This window comes from Tamandua tetradactyla, chromosome 10 (genome assembly GCF_023851605.1).
Source record: "Tamandua tetradactyla isolate mTamTet1 chromosome 10, mTamTet1.pri, whole genome shotgun sequence".
NCBI lineage: Eukaryota > Metazoa > Chordata > Mammalia > Pilosa > Myrmecophagidae > Tamandua > Tamandua tetradactyla.
In genome coordinates this window covers 108007135-108028962 of record NC_135336.1, presented here as the reverse complement: position 1 = coordinate 108028962, position 21828 = coordinate 108007135, and the positions used below count along the sequence as shown (strand labels likewise).

The following is a 21828-nucleotide window of genomic DNA, read 5'->3' as shown; positions in this document are numbered from 1 at the left end:
AAAGATATTGTGAACACTGTTGAAATGACATCAAAGGATTTAGAATATTACATAAACTTAGTTGACAGAGCAGTGACAGGGTTTGGCAGGACTGACTTCAACTTTGAAAGACGTTCTATTGTGGGTAAAATGCTATTCAACAACATTGCATGCTACAGAAAAATCTTTAGTGAAAGAAAGAATCAGTTAATGCACCAACATCATTGCTGTCTTATTTTAAGAAATTGCCACAGCCATCCCAACCTTCAGCAACTACCACCCTGATCAGTCAGCAGCCATCAACATAGAAGCAAGACACTGCACCAACAAAAAGATTATGATCGCAAAAGGCTCAGATGATGGCCAGCATTTTTTAGCAATAAATTATTTTTTAATTAAGGTGTATATATATGCTTTCTTCCTCATTCTCCTCCTTCCTCCTCCCCTCCGTTTCCCCTCCCCCCCTTCCTCTCCTTCTCCTTCTTCTTTTGTTAGACCCTAACATTCAAGGGGAGCTCTGTCATAACACTAGCTGGATAAACGGATATAAACATAAGAAACAGATGCCTCAAAGTCTAAATTCCAGTAATAACACATTAAAATATGAAGATATTCAGGTTGCAACAAAAGATTACAAAACATACAAAGAAACAGGAAATGGTGACCCAGAAGAAGGCTAAAACATTAAATGCATCAATGTGGAGGTCCAGACCTGAAACAATCCCGGACAAAGACTTAAAAAAAGTGGCATATGCACAAAGAGCTTAAGGAAAACATGGACAAAGAACTAAATAAAATCAGGAAAACAACAAATGAACACAAAGAGGGTATCATTAGAAAGATGGAAATTATGAAAAGGAGTCAAATAGAACTGAAGAACACAGTGAGAGAAATAAAAAATTCCCTAGAGGTGTTCAATAGCAGATTACAGCTAGCAGTGAACTTGAAGATAAGACAATATAAATCATCTGGTCTGAGGAGCAAAAGGAAGAAAGTATGAAGAAAAGTGAATGGAGCCTGAGGAATCAATGGGACACTATCAAGTGCACCAATATATGTTCTGGGAAGCCCAGAGGAGAAGAAAGAGAGAAAGGGGCAGAGAGACGATTCAAAGAAATAATGGCTAAAAACCTCCCAAATTTAACAAAAGACATGTATAAACACATCCAAGATACTCAATGAAATTCAAACAGGATAAATGCAAATAGTCCTGTACTGCAGCATATTAAAATCAAACTGTTGAATGCCAAAGATAAAGGGAAAATTCTGAAAAGCCTCGGGAGAGAAGCAGCATGTCATGCAAAAGGGAGCCTTGATAAGATTGAGTGCTGGTTTCTCATGGAAACCAGAGCCAGAAGACAGGAGGATGACACACTTAAAGTGCCAACCAAGACTTCTATATCCAGCAAAACTGTCTTTCAAAACTGAGGGAGAGATTAAGATATTCCCAGATAAACAAAAGCTGAAGGAGCTCATCACTACTAGACTGGTCTTATCAGAGATTCTAAGAGAGTTCTTCAGGTTGAAAGGACAAGACAACAGACAATAGATCAAAGCTATATGAAGGCACAAAGATCTCTGGTGAAGCTAATGACATGAATAAATATAAATGCAATACCACTGAATTTTTGGTTTGTAACCACTTTTTATTTCTAACAGGATCTGAACGATAAATGCATAAAACGAAATACTAAATCAATGGCTTTAGACTCATACAGATAAACACATCATTTGTGACAAGAACTACATATAGGTGGGAGAACAGAGGAGAATGGAAATAGTTTGTGTATAATATTGAGGTTAGGTTGGTATCATAGCAAAGAAGATTTTTATCTTGTAGAATTAGGATGTTAAACTTACGCCCCATGGTAACCACAAAGAAAATATTTGAGAATATGCAAGCTCACAGAGACAAATTGCAGTATAGGTTGCCAGGGGCAGGGACAGGGGGAGTGGGCAGTTAATGTAAAATGGGAGTAGGGCTTCTGTTTGAGGAGATGGGAAAGTTTTACTCATGGAAGGTAGAAATACATACTGCGATATTGTGAATGTGACTGATTCCCATTGAATAGTATGCTTGGGAGTGGTTGAGATGGGAAAGTTTATGTTGTATATATGTTCCTGCAATTAAAAAAAATTGGAGCAACTAAAGAAGTAATGACAATCAAATGCAATACATGAACCTGAATGGCCTCTAGCCAGGGAGGAGAAAAGACTTAAAGGGACTGTTTCAGTTTGCTAAAGCTGCTGGACTGCAACATGCTTTTACAATGGGGTTTTCTTAGTTTACAAATTTACAGTGCTAAGGCCATGAAAATGTCCAAATTAAGGCCTCGAGAGGAAGATGCCTTCTCTGCAGAAAGGCTGCTGGCCCCCAGGGCTCCTCTGCTACAAGGGAAGACAGAGCCGGCACCTGCTGGGCCTTTGAGCCCAGGATCCAGTGCTCTCAGCTGCTCACTCCAGCCGCTCTCCCTCTGAGCGTCCGTGGGTCCACTCTTAGTATCTCCAGGGCACTTCTCTCTCAGTTCTCTCAGCTTTTCTGTCTTTTATCCTCTCATAAAGAGCTCCAGTAAAGGATTAAGACCCATCTGGAATGGGCTAGGTCACATCTCAATCGAAACAACCTAATGAAACACTCCCACCCACAATATATCTGCCCCCGCAGGGATGAGTTAAAAGAACATGGCTTTTCCTGGGGCATACAACAGCTTCAAAACAGCACAGTGACATTACTGGAATATAAGAAAAACTTGGAATGGAGAACGAAAGCTTTATATCAAAGTTAAAGTTCTTGAACTTGGTAAGTGCATTTAAGGTGATTACATAAGTGAACACCCTTGAACATAGGGAGCTAAAATGATCTATATGATAACAGGCTAGTTGGATACATCAATAGGAACAAATATTTAGCTAAATATAGATACAGATAGTTACATAAAGAAATATTTCTAGATACGTATATACCAACAGGTTAGTATATACATATATATCTCCTTGCTCTATCAATTGAGAGAATGCAAATGCAATGACAACCCAGTAGCAACCAGCACATGTAGTGCCCGGATCTTGGTTTCCATACCATTTTCCAATAAAAGGAACCAGGGTGACAGCAACTAGGAATGAGGCAAGGAAGAATAAGATGAGCCTGGAGCATTTTTAGTGCCTGAATTAAATAAGGAAATGCTCAACAACCACAAGCCCGCGTGGAAGGGGGTCTGTCAAAAAGACATGGGAACCAACTGACAGAGTTCCCAAGGGCCAAAGCTGTAACAATTTCATCAATAAAGTACTATTGTATTATAATCCAAAATGTAAAATAAATATCCCTGAGTCAGACTGATATAAATAAATGATCGGACAAATCTATAAATAGGGAGAAGAAACAAATCTGTGCAGAAGAATTCAAATAATGTATGTAGATACTCTGGCCTCCAGGAGGGGGAATATAAACTTCCCATTCCTTAAGTCTGATTTGCACAATGTGACTTCCTTCCAAACAGTACAGTATGAAAAATGGGATTTAAAAAAAAGGGTAAATTTTCAGTGGAGAAAGCTGACAAATATTACACCATCCAGGTGATCAAAATCAACAGCAACAGGATGCCGTCTTAATATTATATACCCTTGACACGATGTGATGAAAATAGCCCTTTTCCTCTCCCAAACTCTTAACCCTTAAGAAAAACAAATTCCAATAGAGCAGTACCCTACAAAATACCTAACCAACACCTAAAACCGTCAGGCTGTTGTGCTGATTTGAAGCTGTTGTGTCCCCCAGGAAAGCCACATTCTTTTAACCTTTTCCTGTGAGCACACATCTGCTGTGGGAAGACCTTGTGTTCAGGTTATCTCAATTGAGATGCGGAGTCCTTCATGAGAGGATAAGGAACAGAAAAAGTTGAGAGAGTTTAGAGAGAAAAAGCCCTGGAAAAGCTAAAAGAAGACCCACAGAAGGTCAGAGAAGAAGCCACTGAAACCAGAAGCTGAAAGCAAAAGAACCTGAGAGCAAAGGACTGCAGAAGCTTGTTATGTGCCTTCCCACGTGACAAAGATGTCCCGAGTGCCAGCAGACTGTTTTCAGAGCCCACGCATCATCCTGTTGATGCCTGAATTATGACATTTTCACAGCCTCAGAACTGTAAATTGTAACTTAATAAATCCCCATTGTAAAATCCAACCCATTTCTGTTATATTGCATTCTGGCAGCTTTAGAAAACCAAAACAATCACCAAAAATGACAAAATCTGAGAAACTTGCCATAGGTAAGAGGAGCCTAAGAAGACATGAGAAGTAAATGTAATGTGGTATCTTAGATGGATCTTGCAACAAAAAAGGGACATTAGGTAAGAACTAGATAAGGAAATCTGAAAAAATCATGGTGTTTAGAAAACATATCAATATTGGTTCATCAATTGTAATACACGTACCATACTAACAAAACATGTTAAATATGGCAAACTGGGTATGGGGGTATATGCAGTTTTCCCATACATCTAAACTATTCCAAAATGAAGTTTTTTAAAAAATATTTAAAGTATAGCAAAGACAGCAATTATAACAAAGTCTTGTAATAGCTATCTGTCCCTTGGGATCTGATTCCTCCACGAGCAGACCACCTTCCCACAAAGGCGCTGGCCGTGGTCTGCATCAGTGAAAAACTCATACCACCACGCCCCCCAAGGGAGGCCTTCGCTGCCTTCAGTTCCTGGCTTGCTGGCCTAGGTAGCTGGAAAAATAATCCCACTGAAGACAATTGAGAATGATTTTTTAATTTCCTTGGAAACTCTAAATAGCTGGTAATTTTGTAAGAAATTGCCAGTGCAAAATCTCAAGGACATTTGGGAGCCAGAAAAGTAAAGGAAAATCGGAGCCCCAGAGCCACATTCGTGTCATGCTACAGAATGGGTAAGAGATCCAATCCACTCAAAGCCCAAGACAGACCAATGGATTTTAACATAACAGAGAAGAAAAAGTTCACTGAGAAGGCTGAATAGTCCACTTTGCAACTAAGAAATTGCCACTTAAGAGTTTGGTGTCATATCAAGAAGCAGCCTCAATTGTCTAAAAAGGCCATTAAAATACTCCTACCTTTCCCAAAACATATTTGTGTAAGGACAATTTCTTTATAAATTTCAACTAAAATACCATATAAAACAGACTGTATGGAGAAGCAGTTATGAATTTCCAGTGCTGTTCTATTAAACAGACATTAAAGAAATTGGCAAAAATATAAAAAGCAATGCCACTCTTCTCATTTTTTCTTTTTATAATAGCTTTTTCATTAAAATGTATTTATATTAACATGTAATGTGTTTATTACTATTTTTAATAAATTAATATATATTTAAACTTTTCTGTTTCAAATTCTAATTATCACTAGGCATAATCCATATAAACATAAACCTTTTGGGCTCTCAATCATTTTTAACTATGTACATCGATCCTGAGACCAAATGTTTGAGAACTTTCTAGAAAGTCCAGAAAACCTCAAGTCACGAACTTGGTTAAGATGGTTCAACTAATTGGCAATCTCCCAAGGCACCTGAATAAATACAAAAAGAGTGCCAGCAAATAATTTTTAAAGACAAAAACAAAAATAGTTTACCATAAGGAAATAAGGTACTAGGAACAAGAACCAGCAGATATCACAGACAGTAAAAGTGGATAGGAATAGATACCTTCGGATAATGGAATTATTAGGCAAAGGTACAAAATAAAAGATAATTATGCCTAGCATGTTTACACAAACAAACATTAACCTTGAAAACACCTAAAAAGAATGGAAGCCATTAAAATGAACTAGAAGAGTAAAAAAATAAAATAAAAACAAAAACAAAAATGTACAGGAAAGAAGACTAAACAATACTGAAATTCAGTTTGTAAGATAACAGCAGATTACACATAGATAAATACAGGTTGGAAGAAACTAATCAAAATGGGAGAGAGTAACTATCTGAAGGTAAATACAGAAGAGAAGTTAAGAAATGTGAAAAGAAAGTAAGGAAAACTAATATACATTCAACGGGAGATATAAAGAAGAGGAATAGAAAGAATCCAAAGCTACATATGAAGAGATAACGACTAGAAATTTTCCAGAACTAATGAAAACCATCAACCCAGAGATTCAACAGGATAAAGAGAAATTTCCTCCCAGGCCCATTATAGTGAATTGTCAGAATACCAAAAATAAGGAGATATTTTCAAAGCTATCAGAACAAGAAACACTATTATCAAAGGAACAGTGGTTAGCCTAAGAGATGAACCCTCAGTAGGAAAAAAAACATGCTGGGGCAAGAGTACCAATCTTACATTCTCTACTGAGTAAAAATAATTGTTGAAAATGAGTATGAAAATTTATATTTTCATATAAAAAAACAAGATCTCACCAGCAAGAGACCCTAGACTCTAAAGGAAGTCCTAAGCAAAGTATTTCAGGTAAAAGTAAAATGGACCCCTAGGAGATCTAGGATGCAAGAGGAATAAAGAGCAAAATTGAAAGGTAAGCGCATGTGGAAGTTTAAATAAACACTATGACTACATAAAACAATATAAATTATGACTCATGATATTAAAAAGGTAAAATCCAATCCTATGATAGTAGTATGTACTTTGAGAAGTACATAAACGGAATTACTTTTAAGGACCTGGTATATTTGAGAGGAGAGTAAATGTATTTATTACTTTTATAATTTGACAAACTAGTGATGCATGTTGGAATTTATGAAATAACCACTGAAATACCAGAAAACAGAGGGTATAACTTCCAGATTAGCGTTGGGGAAAAGGTGAAATTTACAAAAAAATCACCCTACTAAAATGAAAGCAAGTAGGCAAGAAAAATAAAACTGTAACAGGTAGGACAAAGAAAAGGCCAAAATAAAATACTAAATTTAAAACCAAACATATTAGTAACTGCATAAAAGGAAAAGGAGCGAAATGTTTCATTTAAAATAAACACTCATCAGAAATTTTTAAAAGCAGCAGTAGTCTATAGATGGCAAGAAAATCACTTCAAAAGTAATAATACAGAAAGCTTGAAACTAAGACTGGGAAGAAAATGTTATTACCAGGGAAAGATGGTCACTATATTAGCAAATACAGTCACTATATTAGCAAAATACAAATCTAGATGTAAATAAGGACATTTTAGATTAAAAAGTTTCAATATACCAGTGAGAGATCATTTTAAATTTGTATACATTTAACAATATGGTCGCAAAACAAATGATGCAAAAATTGCACAGAACTACAAGAAAGAAATCCACAATCTTAGTGAAAAATTTCAAACACCCCTCTCAGGAACTGGCAAAATTGGCAAACAAGGAAACAAACAAAACCAGTAAGGACACAAAATATGAATAATGCCATTAATTATCAGGGACATATACAGCACATTTAACTGCAGAACACACCTTTTTTTTTTTTTTAGAGCACATGGAACATTCCTAAAATTTTTTTTTAAGGCAGAAGAGAATGAGAAACAATGTAACATCCCACAGACAATAAACACACACCTGAAGACAGGCTAAGGAAAAAGATTTAAAAACTATAATCTCATATTTTTTTTAACTAGTTAAAAAGATATTAACATAATAATACAAGAAAAGGAAGAAAAAACAATATAAATCAGAATTAGAAAAACTAAAAAATCAGGTCATATTCTAGGGGTGAAAGTCTCCCTGGCAACATGGGACAAGACTCCCAGGGATGAGCCCAGCCCTGGCACCATGGAATCAATAATGCTTTCTGAACAAAAGGAGGAAAAGAAATAGACCTTAAACATATTTAAGGCATCAGTGGCTGAGACAGCTTAAATAGCATTGAGAGGCTATTCTGGAGGCTACTCTTATGCAAGCTTCAGCTATATATTGTTTTAATTACCACAGTTTGCCAAACCCCAAGCAAAAGTATTCCTGCCAATCCTAAAGAACACCTAGTGTGTTATATTAGATTCTACAATGGTTCCAGGCACTAGGGTAACTTTCCAGAAACCTACAACCTCCAGATGGGTCCCTGGACCAGATAAGTCCTGAAACCTAGCCCAGCCTCTCCAGAACATCAGCTAGTTCCATCTCCCTACCCTTATTATCGACATCCCCTTCCAACATGAAAAAGGTAAAATGGGCACAGCCCAAATACCCCTAAAGAGTGGGAGAAAGATCAGAGGTGGTGGTGGAGTTACACAGAGAAGGTCGGGTCTAACAAACGTGCATGACTGCTGAATCACTGTATTGATATTTCTTTTAGTCTGCAGTGTCTTGGAGCAGCTGGAAGGAAAAACCTTAAATTGTGAAGCTAATCCATACCAAACTCTAAAATCTGTTCTATAACTAACTACTTGTCACTTTGTACTTTGTACTTTGAAATGTATTGCTTTTTTGTGTATGTTGTACTTCATGATTAAAAAATGTTAGAAAAAAAATCAGGTCATAGAACTCAGGAAAGAATTAGAAATAAAAGAAGCTATTTCAAAAATAAAGATGGAATTATAAGACACAAGATTGGAATAAACACAACAGATAAGATTTAGAAAAGAGAAAAAATTTCTAAACCAAAGAAAGCAAGGAAAGTAATCTAAGAAAAGCACTAGCTATAGAGCATGGGTACGCACGATTCCTCGAGTACCTTCTTTTTGTTGCATCTTCTTTTTTTTTTTAACACAAGTTAAAGACGAGCAAACACAAACGAACAGAACCCCAAAGAGTGAAAGTAGATCAAAACACAGAGCAAAAACTACCTACCATAATTCAAGAAAACTTTAAAGTAAAAAATATATACTTAAAACGGAATGTATAATCAGAGTTAATCTGCTAGGTTTTATTTGTGATTTATATAACATTTGTGTTGAGAAGGCAGAGTTACCTACAGTTTTGTTTTGGTTTTTTACAGTTTTTTTTTTAATTGCAGAATTTTCATATTACAGTACTTTTGAGCTCATAAAATGATCTGGGGGACTTTCAACATTTTTCTGTGAAAATTATTAATTTCATTTAGATTTTCAAATTTCTTTGACTAAAGGGCAAACAGCAGTGCCTTTTTACCACCTTGATCAAAATTGTTAATGGTGTAAGTACTCTACTGGTCCTTTTAAGAAATTTACTGAACTGAGCAATAAGTTCATATCCTATTTGTATTCATCTCTACATTTATCTTTGTTGTTTCCTACTTTCTCTTGAATTATTTTATAATTCTTTTTCTAACATTTAGAGTCTAATGGCTAGTTCATTTATTTTAAATGTTTCTGGTTTTCCAATATTTTCTTTTGAAAATTGCTTTGGCCAAAGTATCTCTCATATTTTGACGTGCAGTATTCTCATTTTCATTACTTTTAAAACAGTGTATGCTTTCTTTAACATCATTTAAGAATCTCCAAACTTACAATGGAGTTTGGGTTATTTTGACTTTCATTTTGTGGTTATTTTCTGTTTATGATTTTCTATTTTGAATTCTTAGTAATTGTTCTAGTTTGCTAGCTGCTGGAATGCAACACACCAGAGACGGATTGGCTTTTAATAAAAGGGGATTTATTTTGTTGGTTCTTCAGAGGAAAGGCAGCTAACTTTCCACTGAGGTTCCTCCTTACGTGGAAGGCACAAGATGGTCTCTGCTGGTCTTCTCTCCAGGCCCCTGGGTTCCAACAACTTTCCCCGGGGTAACTTCTTTCTGCATCTCCAAAGGCCTGGGCTGAGCTGCTAGTGCTGAGATGACGAATGCCGAGCTGCTTCGGCTGTGCTACATTGAGCTCTCTCATTTAAGCACCAGCCAATTAAGTCAAACATCACTCATTGCAGCAGACACGCCTCCTAGCTGACTGCAGATGTAATTGGCAACAGATGAGGTTCACGTACTGTTGGCTTATGTCCGCAGCAACAAAACTAGGTATGCTCACCTGGCCAAGTTGACAACTGAATCTAACTAACACAGTAATCTTATGAATTTTTTTTATCTTCTTGACTTGTCAGTTATAGTTTTCCTTTATGGTACTAGATTTGTCCGTCTCATGTTCTCAGAAGTTCTTCTTTCATAAACTTCACAGTTATGTACCTGTATATACAAAAGTTTGTGTCTTTGACATCTTCTTAGAGAACTATAACTTATGAAAATGAAATATCTGTGTCCCGCTCAATGCTTTCATCCTTTTCTTGAAAATATTATTAGGGCACCTTTCCAATGGTCAGCATTTGCTTAGTGTTATCTTCTATCCCTTTATTTTTTGTTTCCATGTCATTTTAAAGACAATCTGAGTTCTGTCTGTTAATGGTAAAATTTTAAACATATATTTGAACTAATATGTACAAACCCTTACCTTATATATATATATTTTTTTAATTTTTTTATTAATCAAAAAAAAAGAAATTAACACAACATTTAGAAATCATTCCATTCTACAAATGCACTCAGTAATTCTTAGTATCATCACATAGATGTATGATCATCATTTCTTAGTACATTTACATCGATTTAGGAAAAGAACTAGCAAAACAGTAGAAAAAAATATAGAATGTTAATATAGAGAAGAGAATTAAAATAATAATACTAATAATATATATATATATATATAAAGGAAAAAGAAAAAAAACAAAAACAAAAGATACAAACACACAAACAAACAAAAAACCATATTTCAGGTGCAGCTTCATTCAGTGTTCCAACATAGTTACATTACACTTAGGTATTATTGTGCTGTCCATTTTTGAGTTTTTGTATCTAGTCCTGTTGCACAGTCTGTATCCCTTCAGCTCCAATTACCCATTATCTTACCCTGTTTCTAACTCCTGCTGGTCTCTGTTACCAATGATATATTCCAAGCTGATTCTTGAATGTCGGTTCACATCAGTGGGACCATACAGTATTTGTCCTTTAGTTTTGGGCTAGACTCACTCAGCATAATGTTCTCTAGGTCCATCCATGTTATTACATGCTTCATAAGTTTAGTCTGTCTTAAAGCTGCATAATATTCCATCGTAGGTATATGCCACAGTTTGTTTAGCCACTCGTCTGTTGATGAACATTTTGGCTGTTTCCATCTCTTTGCAATTGTAGATAATGCTGCTATAAACACTGGTGTGCAAATGTCCGTCTGTGTCTTTGCCCTTAAGTCCCTTGAGTAGATACCTAGCAGTGGTATTGCTGGGTCGTAATCCATTCTGCCATTCTATGTCTTTTGATTGGGAAATTCAGTCCATTAACTTTTAGTATTATTACTGTTTGGATAATATTTTCCTCTAACATTTTGCCTTTTGTATTATATATATCATATCTGATTTTCCTTCTTTCTACACTTTACTCCATATCTCTCTCTTCTGTCTTTTCGTATCTGACTCTAATGCTCCCTTTAGTATTTCTTGCAGAGCTGGTCTCTTGGTCACAAATTCTCTCAGTGACTTTTTGTCTATAAATGTTTTAATTTCTCCTTCATTTTTGAAGGACAATTTTGCTGGATATAGGAGTCTTGGTTGGCAGTTTTTCTCTTTTAGTAATTTAAATATATCATCCCACTGTCTTCTAGCTTCCATGGTTTCTGCTGAGAAATCTACACATAGTCTTATTGGGTTTCCCTTGTATGTGATGGATTGTTTTTCTCTTGCTGCTTTCAAGATCCTCTCTTTCTCTTTGACCTCTGACAGTCTAACTAGTAAGTGTCTTGGAGAACGCCTATTTGGGTCTATTCTCTTTGGGGTGCGCTGCACTTCTTGGATCTGTAAATTTAGGTCTTTCATAAGAGTTGGGAAATTTTCAGTGATAATTTCTTCCATTAGTTTTTCTCCTCCTTTTCCCTTCTCTTCTCCTTCTGGGACACCCACAACACGTATATTTGTGCGCTTCATATTGTCATTCAGTTCCCTGATCCCCTGCTCAAGTTTTTCCATTCTTTTCCCTATAGTTTCTGTTTCTTTTTGGAATTCAGATGTTCCATCCTCCAGTTCACTAATTGTAGCTTCTGTCTCTTTAGATCTACCATTGTAGGTATCCATTGTTTTTTCCATTTTTTCTTCTTTGTCTTTCACTCCCATACGTTCTGTGATTTGTTTTTTCAGATTTTCTATTTCTTCTTTTTGTTCAGCCCATGTCTTCTTCATGTCCTCCCTCAATTTATTGATTTGGTTTTTGAAGAATTTTTCCATTTCTGTTCGTATATTCAGCATTAGTTGTCTCAGCTCCTGTATCTCATTTGAACTATTGGTTTGTTCCTTTGACTGGGCCATATCTTCAATTTTCCGAGCATCATCCATTATTTTCTGCTGGTGTCTGGGCATTTGATCAGATTTCCCTGGGTGTGGGACCCAGCTGGTTGAAAGCTTTTTCTGTGAAATCTCTGGGCTCTGTTTTTCTTTTCCTGCCCAGTAGGTGGCGCTCGTGGCGCTCGTCTGTCTGCACGGCAGTCGGCCCGGGAAACCGTGCGTGGAGGGCGGGGGGTGTCGCCGGCCGCCCTGGCTTGGGGGAGTGCCGGTCCTAATTGCCCAGCTGGCCCAAAACGCCAAGCGTGACGGGAGGGCCCCGCTATCCAACGTTCCCAGTCAGACCGGGGACCCACGTGCGTGGAGGGGACCCCAGTCGCCAGCCGCCCCGGCCGGGAAAATGCGCGCCCCTCGGGTAGCTCACTGCAGCAGATTCTCCCTGCCCGTTCAGCTGTTCCAGAATGGGGTACGCTGTCTTTTTGGTCTCTGTCGTGATTCCGGGAGCTGTTTCGTATTGTTTCTGTTTCTTTAGTTGCTTTTCTGGAGGAGGAACTAAGACCCGCGCGTCTTACTAAGCCGCCATCTTCTCCGGAAGTCCCTACCTTATATATTTTTTAACAATAGCTAAGTTTTCCCCTTTCTACTCTACCTTTTGGTGGACTGATCAAGTTTTCTTTGTTCCAGAACTTTTCCTCTACATGATTAGAAGTTACACAGTCTGTACCTATTCTTCTGGTGGTTCCCTTTAAATTGTTAAAACCTTTAAATACATGTTATCTACTATAAGTTAGAGTAGTATCTATATATTCCCCTGAAAAGGACTAAAAGTTAAGTAAATTTTTATTTTTCCTTCCCATTACTATATAAACATGCCTAAGATTTTCATTTAGAATATTACGTGTGTTAATCTGCAGACATTGTGCATCAAAAATTACTTAGCGCTAGCTACATATTATACTATATTTTTCCTCACTATTATTTTTGGTGTCAAATATTGCCCTCTTTTATTGCTTTTTTTTTTTTTCTACTTTGCCATAGTATAACCAAAGTGCTTATTTTGAAAGGAAAGAGGCTGGAAAACTCTGAGTCCCTGAAAAGAAAAAGGTGAAAACACCTTTACTTTGCCCTTTCATTGAATTTCAGCTTAGCTATGTCTAAAATTACAGGTTGAAAGAATTTTTTCCCAAGTACTTTGACAATACTGTTCCAATTAATTCTAGACTACAATTCTGCCATAGAGAAGTTGGATTCCAATGGTTAACCAGACCTCTGCAGAAAAGCTGGTCCCCACCTCGATTGTCTCCTCCTACTGAACAGTTCTGGAGTTTTCTCTTCGTCGGTAATACCCTATATTTTACTTTAGCGTGTCCTGTATTGTAGCAGTCACTGGCCTTCAGGTGCATTCTCTGGCTCTGGGAATGTCTTTCTCATAGTCATTATCCTCCCCCTAATCTTCTCTGCTCTCTCTTCAAAACCCCCTGCCACAGAAGACGGGGCCTCCCGTGCCCCGTCTCCCTATCTGTGTGGGCTGCGTTCTGATCCCCTCGGCTCGCACATCCATCACTAATCCCTGCACATCTGTCCATTCTGCTCATCAAGCCATCTGATAGGTGCATGTTGACTGACTTTTACTGTCCAAAATCTTCAGCTGTTTCTTTTTAAGTTTCAATATTTCTTCTATCTGAGTAAGTCTGTTTTCTTGAGTATCCTCATTCTGTGTCACTTGACGCTTCTTTCATCGGCGGCTGATTTTCTTCAAATGTGCGGCATTTTCGGCGACATGCACACTTGCTCTTGAGGTTTCATCTGCTTGTCTCACTCTAGTCTGCCTCTGGTGGCTGTGTCTAGGGGAAGAGGGTCCCTGAGCTGGCCGGGACGCAGCACCCACACTCCGTGCCTGCGTCAGGCGCACGACCCAGGAGCTTGCTGCACAGCACAGGGCAGGGCCCAGTGGGGCTGGCAGATGTTCTGCTCTGAGTCACGTGGCCCATGGCCCACCCAGCCCCAAGCTGAGAGGGTAGGACCTGCACGCCCACCTGCATCAGCCCACAGATATGCCGAGACGATTTGCTTTCATATGTACCTGTTTTTACCTCAGCAGTTACTAATGTCCGGTACTCTTACTGCAGTTATTCCTGATTCCTCATGCGCCAAGATTTCTGCTGTTGCTACTGTTTGTCTTTTCCAGGGGTTGTGGTAGAGGCGACAGATGAATATTCTCAGACAACCACCTAGAAGAACGATTTGTATTGTCTTTTTGAAAAAGAATGCCCGATTTAGGTTTTTGTCTTGTAACAAGTCTATAAACTACCCAGAGACTAGAAATACGTTTTAAAAAGTTCTGTTGATAAGAGACCATCAGGAGTTAGAAACAGGGTAAGATAATGGGTAATTGGAGCTGAAGGGATACAGACTGTGCAACAGGACTAGATACAAAAACTCTAAAATGGACAGCACAATAATACCTAATTGTAGAGTAATCATGCTAAAACACTGAATGAAGCTGCATCCGAGCTATAGGTTTTTGTTTTGTTTTGTTTTGTTTTTACTATTATTATTTTTATTTTTTTCTCTATATTAACATTCTATATCTTTTTCGGTTGTGTTGCTAGTTCTTCTAAACCGATGCAAATGTACTAAGAAACGATGATCATGCATCTATGTGATGTTGTTAAGAATTACTGATTGCATATGTAGAATGGTATGATTTCTAAATGTTGGGTTAATTTCTTTTTTTCCGTTAATTAATAATAAAAAAAAAAAGTTCTGTTGATACAACTGGTTGTGACAGCCAGGGCCTGGAACCACAGGCATGGCCTCCATGCTTGTCAGCTTGTCTGCCCGGAGGGTCCCCTGCAGAGGCTCTGGCCAGCGGCCTTGGGGACAGACAAGCAGGACTCTGGTGAAACCACTGAAGAGAGGGAGGCTGGGAGCAAAGTGCATACCCACTCCTGTGGGAACAACCTCACAGACCCTGCCCAAAGAGAAAGTGTGCCCTTTCCTTCTGGAGACAGCACCAACTACGCAGTTGCTTTGTCTTTGCTGAATACTTACCCTGCAATTTCCCTGTTGTCTGTAATTACCCTGTGCCAGTACATAAAACTTACAGTGCACTTAAACTGGTTGATTACAGTTAATGTGGAAACCAAGGACTGTTCTCTAACGTCAAAAGGTAGTTGTATCCAAACTTTTTAGTTGTAGTCTACTGCGGTGGAGATTAATTTAGGACAACCACCAAATGGAAAACCACCTCCCAAGGCACTGCTAGTCTCTGCCCGGAGATAGCCACGAATCCCCCACCTCCTCTCCACCCTCACACTTGGCTTCCTGGACCCTGTCAGGCTCCCTCGCCCCTTCCTGACAGACCCAGCGTCCTGCTGCAGTCCAGCGCTCCTCCAGCCCTGCATGTGCTGTGCAGCTGCACCGTGTGGAAGAACACGAAGTCACCGAGCACGCGCCCCAAGCCATGGCCAGCCCCGGGCATCTCACTGCACTTCCCGCATCCCTCATGCTCCCACCCTCACAAACCTTAAGTTAAGCCAAAGGAAACTGCCTTATTCAGTTTGCAAAAAAACGGGTGAGCAGTGGCAGTCTCACAAAGATCAACTCAGACTTTGTACCTCCTGCTGTCTTCAAACGTCCCCCCTTCCTCCCTCGGCTAATGGCCTGAGACCGTGGAGCCATAGAGAACTCCTGCCTCCAGCCGGCTCCTGTGCGATGAGGACCTCTGCACGAGCCTTCGAGGCAGTGCTCCCCAAACCCGCCTTCACCCGCAGCTCTGCTGATCGCTGCTGTCTGCAGAAAAACAAGCCATTTCTCCCACCTTCAGATAAAACTTCTTTTGGCCTTGCTTCTCCCTTATTGCTTTACTGCCCTTTGTAAATAGCTATACTCACTGCTCCAATTCCTCTGTTGCCCTTCATTCTTACATGCACCCACTTTTGTTTTTAACCACCCCCCCCCCACACACACACACACACAATCCACCAAAACCGCTCAAGGCATCAATAATCTCCACGAGCCGCCATGGCTGATCCCAAGTTCTCCCTTCCACCCTCCCAGCAGCCAACACAGTTCTCCACTGGGCTTTTGGGTCTTGTGGTTTTCTTCCTCCCTCACTGGGCAGGCTTGCCTACACTTCCTGGCTTGCTCCTCACATCATCTCGGCCTCAGGGGCTGGAGCCTCAGCTTGGACTCTTTCCTCTGCTGACACCTGTGATCTGCCAGTAACTCAGAAACGCATGTGCATAATCTGTCTCCCAATCCATCTCTCATCACTCCAACTGTGTTTGGGACAGCTCTGCCCAAACATCTGGAATCTCACGTTGGCATGACAACAGGGAAGCCACTGACCACCTTACCCCAAACCTGCCCTTTCTGTAGTCTTCCTCCCTTCATTGTGAAGTCACCACCATCTTCCAGCATTTCAGTCCCAGGCTGCACTCCCCTTGCCTCCTCTCTCCCATGCCTTGGCCACTGCATTCTCTTAGAAGATCTCACTGGCTCTACGTTCAAAATATGTCCCAAGTCCAACCAGACCCCACCAGCTCTTCTGCAAATACCTAGTTCTGGTCACTGTCCCCCCTCCCCTGGGTTCAGGGAAGAGCCTCCTTCCAAGTCACTCCTTCCTCCCTGGGTCCCCCAGGGTCTGTTTTCTGCCCAGACAACAGTGCAATTCTGTAAGAACCTGATTTCAGTTGAGATCCTCCTCTACTCAAAATGCACTGGAGCGAGAGTGCTTAGGTAGCCACGAAGCCACAAACAGCCTGTCCACTGCCTCTCAGAGATGAGTCTTCTGCTGTCCCCTGTCCATTCTGCTCTGGTCACGCTGGTCTCTTATTACTGTTCAACAGGCTTCTTCCCCCCACCCCAGCTCTTGGGCTGGCTATCCCCTCACCACAGCATGCTCGGCCTTGGCCACAGCTTAGCCCCTCACTACTCAGAAGACACCTTCTCAAAGAGGCCCATCTGATAACCCACTAAACACTCACTCACACTCCTGGGCTCTACCATGGCTGACATTTGTTAAACTCACTGCCTTCTGGTCTTCTTACATATTAATTCTACAGAATTAATTTTAATTCTGTCTCTGAGAACAGACTCTGTTGGTTTTGTTCATGGATGAATCTATCTCAAGCCCTGGAACCATTGCCTGGCCCAGAGCACATGTTTGATTACATTTTCTGAATGGCTCTATTGAATCAGAGATAACAATTCAATTCTTCCAGCATCATTTAGAATTATTCCTTCAATCAGCACTAATCTGAAATGTCTCATTACCTTCATTATGTTTCTAACCTGCCATGGATTACCATGTGGCCGATCAGAGTTAACATTCTGGGTAGATGAAAATTAACAATCACAATAATCTCCAGTCATTACAAATTCACCCGGTTAAATTTAGGAAATAATCAAAGAAGCAGGTCAGTACCCAGGAGGCCATGAACCACCGACAGGTACACGTTTACCCTTGTCATGGGGGGTCCCTAGACTCCCGCAGTGGAAAGGGTTAAAGGGAATCAGGGAGCAATTCAGGAGGAAGAGCCCCAAAGGAAACCGTCAAGCAAAGGGAGCAACCAGAAGTCAGGGTCAGTTCCGAGTCTGGGGGGAAAAAGGAGGGTCAAGATATGGGTTGAGGTACATCAACCAACAGGCACTGAGTTTGGGCACACAGGTGGGCACAAGTGGGCAGAGCAGAGCGAGGAGAGGCAGGGGTCACAGGTGAGCCATCATTTGAACAGGGGGGGCCAGGCAGGCAGGTCACCAGTAGGGGTAGATGAGAGTACCTTGGGAGTGTCTCCTTCTCCCGGCCTGTGGAAGCCTGTCATGCCAGCCCACCTGCTTCCCCCGAGGGTGAGAACACTGTCCATCTAACAAAAAGCAAGGGAAAATTGTCAAATTACCCACAGAACTCAACAAGGCAAATTTTAAGGCACACAGACACATCCTGCTTGGCCCTCAATTCCTTACCTTCCCCAAATTTGGGGGACACAGAACAACTCTGCCTACTGGAATGTGGCACTACCAGAATGCCACAATAGATCGCTGTGTGCAGATCTGGGCACACCCCAACTCTGCTCCTCTGCACACCCCTAAAGCTCCCCAGCCTCTGGTGGAGCTCCACCTGCCTCTGCTCTGGGGCACTCAACAGTGCCACTCTTCACTTGCCCAGAGGATGACATGAGCTACATCTCACTCTTGGTCTTTGTATTTTAGCATTTGACTCACAAGACACTGCCGGAGACTGTGCATTTAGGGTACGTCAGAAATGCATTTGCAAAAAATGCATTTGCAAAACGTCAGAAATGCATTTGCAAAACACACGCTTGTGAAGGGTTCAAAGGTGCCTGTGTCCTGTGGACCTCGACCAAGTGTCACTGTCCACTTTAACAGAGCAGAGCCGACGAGGAAAAAGACCCTGCCCTGCGGACAGCCCCCAGCTCTGGGAGGTCTTTCCCACTACCCACAGGTGCGGTCACTCGAGGGCACGGGCAAGGACCACACCAGCCACAGGGAGTTGCCTAGGTCTCCAGAAAGCTCCTCTGTGAAATTTAGGTACCAGGAAAACAATTTCCAAAAACTTAGAGGAAATCTGAAGATTTCATTATACTAAGTGTATCCTAATCCTACTCAGTGAATTATTTTTCAGAAATGAGCATTGGATTATAAAAACATAAATCTTAAAAGGAGGGAGAAATTAACCATTTTTAGGCCCTTCATTATTTTCAAATATATTTTCATATTTGCTATCTGTGCCAATTTGAAAGTATTATATACCCCAGAAAAGCCATGTTTAAATCCTGATTCACTCTTGTGAGGTCAGCTGTTTCTTTTAATCCTAATCCAATACTGTGGGGCAAAAACTTTTGATTAGATTATCTCCACGTGGATGTGAAATGCCCAATTGTGGGTATGACCTTTTGGTTAGCTGGAGATGTGTCTCCACCCATTTGAGGTGGGTCTTGATCAGTTTACTGGAGTCCTTTAAAAGAGGAAACATTTTGGAGAGGGTTCAGAGTTGACAGAAACTTCAAAGCAGAGCTCTACAGCAGAGAATAGAGACACAGATGTCTGGAGATGCTTGGAGCCCAGAAGACGTCGCCATGAGATGTTAAGCAAGCCAGAAGCTGGTGAGAGCCAAGGGAAGCCAAGAGATGAAAGCCAGCCCCAGAGAGGCAAAGCAAGGAACCCCATAGGAACAGAGGCTGAAAGCAATGGAGCCAAGGATTAAGGGACCAGGAGATACCTGCCACATGACCTCCCGGCTGACAGAGTTGCTCCTGACCCATTGGCTTTCCTTGAATTAAGGTATCTCTTCCTGGATGCCTTAGTTTAGACATTTTTATAAGCTTAGAACTGTAAACTTGTAACTTATTAAATTCCCTTTGTAAAAGCTATTCCATTTCTGGTATATTTCATTATGGCATCATTTAACAACTAATACATTATCTTACACCTAATATCTACCAAGCAGGAAGCAGGAATTAACACCATTTTTACAGATGAGGTATCAGATTCAGAGAGGGAAAGTGGTTGGCCGGGGCCACACAGCTAGTAATTCTTAGTGCTAAGATTCGAAATGACTCTGAATCCAAACAAGTGTCCTTTCTGAAACATCAGTCTTTTTGCCTCTTTGGGACCACTGGGTTCTTGTGGAAGAGTCAGGAGAGGCTCTAAAAATTCCCTCTGAGGGTGTGGATAAATAAATTCAGCACACTCTGCTATTTACAGCACTTTAATGACTATTATTCTGTGTTCCTTCTATGTGGGAGCAGTCATGATGCCAGAACATCTTCTGCTCTGCACAGACTGCTAACTTGTCAGTGAACTGCTTAACTACAGGTTTCTTGATGATTAAACATTAACATACAAGTGAGTTTGGAATGAATGTAGCAAGATAAGTAAATTATTTTATTAACAATAAAAATTACATAAACTCGTCTTGTTCTTAGGTGGTTTTCATAACTCTTCATAACTATAGACATTTAAGTATAAAAAATAAAAATATAAACATACAATAAAAAATAAGACTCTCTGCTACTAATTCTGACCTTAGAATCACACTTAACATTCTCTGGTCCATCCAGAACTTTTCTGTGCAATGGAAGTAAAATCCACATGCCTTGTTCTACATATTCTATATGTCTGCATTACTCTCTACAAATCAATAAATCTTAGAATTCTGTTAAATCAACATATTCCAAAGTACCTCACCACAAGAAGTGAAACATTGTGCATTTTTAATTTCAGAGATGCTAACCAAAATCTTCTCTAAAGAGATCTCTGAAAATTATATTCCCATTGAAGTTTTGAGCACTATTTCTCACACTTGGCTATACCATACACTCTCAAATGTCTGACAAACTGAAAAGTGAAAAACGTTATACATTTTAACTTTTTAGAACTATAAAAATGTTTAGAAAGACTGAGCTCTTTCTTGCATTTACTAATTACCTATCCTCCTTTGGGCATGTGCACGTGGACAGCCTGTCGGTGGCCTTTGTCCATTGAGCAGAATAAACTGAGGACTCACAGGATGATTAGAGAATTACCCTATTTATACCCTGCCCAGCCCTGGACATGAGTAGGTTATATAGCTAATTGGAGTTCTTTGCTGCTAATCGTTGACTAGTACTCCTAAATCCCCACTGCCTGACCACTGGTCTGAGAGTGTGAGGCAGTGTCGGTGGCCCCAGGGCTACTAAGCTCCAGGGCTTGTACCCGTCCTGCACCCGCCATCACTACCAGGTACAATGGCACCTCTGCCTGCTGATGTCTGCAATGTGAAATCATGTTCTCAGTCCTCACTTCCTCACTTCACTGTAAACTGTGGACACTCTTCCTTTTACCTTTCAACTCTCTTACTCCATTTCTCTTTTTTCCAGTTTGGTTCCATCTTCAAGGAGCTTCTCCAACAAGGCCCGTGAGCACCACTCTCTCCAAGTTCCCACAGGTTTGAAAACGTATTACAGGGAAAGTTCTTTCTCTAAGGGTTTTATATACATTGCTACACTTTTTCTAGCATAAAAACTGCTATAGAGACATCCGAGGCCAGCCTAATCTCTCTCCCTTATAAATGACACAGGCATAAACAGAGAAATGAATGAAAACTAAATATCACTCCCCAAAAGAGGAGATCCAAATGGCCAATAAGCACATGAACAGTGCTCAGCCTCATCAGTAATGAAAGATTACTGAGATTAAAATACAAAGTAGCCATAAATGCACTCCTACCAGATATCTAAAAGTTAAGGGTCTGCCAACACCTCACCCAGTGTCAACAAGAACCAAGAGCAATGGAAACTCTTAAAAACTTGCAGCCACTTAATGTGATTAATTTGTTCTGAAGACCCTTCTGCTATGATGCACAAAAAGTTACCCACGAATTTTAACAAAAAAACTTTTAATGTATGCAATCCCAGCCAAAGATAAAGAAACAATTTCCAGAGGAGAAAAATATATCAATTTAATGGTGAAAACAAGTTTATAAAAGTAATACAGGCATGGTAAAGTGCTTGCCTTCCATGCATTCAATTTCCGGACCATGCACCACCCCCCCCATAAAAAAAAGGAATACAGGGCGGGCCACGGTGGCTCAGCAGGCAAGAATCCTGGCCCCCATGCCAAAGAACCCAGGTTTGATTCCCGGTGCCTGCCCATGTAAAAAAAA

At 40.2% G+C, this 21828-nt stretch overlaps 1 protein-coding gene across 42 annotated transcripts in view; it reads right to left on the bottom strand.

Annotated features, from left to right (window-relative positions):
* The window catches only part of PCBP3 (poly(rC) binding protein 3), a 470825-nt gene that overhangs the window by 199986 nt on the left and 249011 nt on the right, over positions 1–21828 (bottom strand). For 21 of the 42 annotated variants that reach the window (XM_077119201.1, XM_077119205.1, XM_077119199.1 and 18 more), the window contains 2 exons: positions 17945–18028; positions 14242–14389 (listed from right to left, as the gene is read on the bottom strand). The exons of 15 other annotated variants lie outside the window; for them this stretch is intronic. The gene's annotated coding sequence lies outside the window, so the exon portion shown is untranslated. The remainder of the gene's footprint in view (positions 1–14241; positions 14390–17944; positions 18029–21828) is intronic. 6 more of the 42 variants (XM_077119210.1, XM_077119215.1, XM_077119225.1 and 3 more) reach the window with 3 other exon arrangements.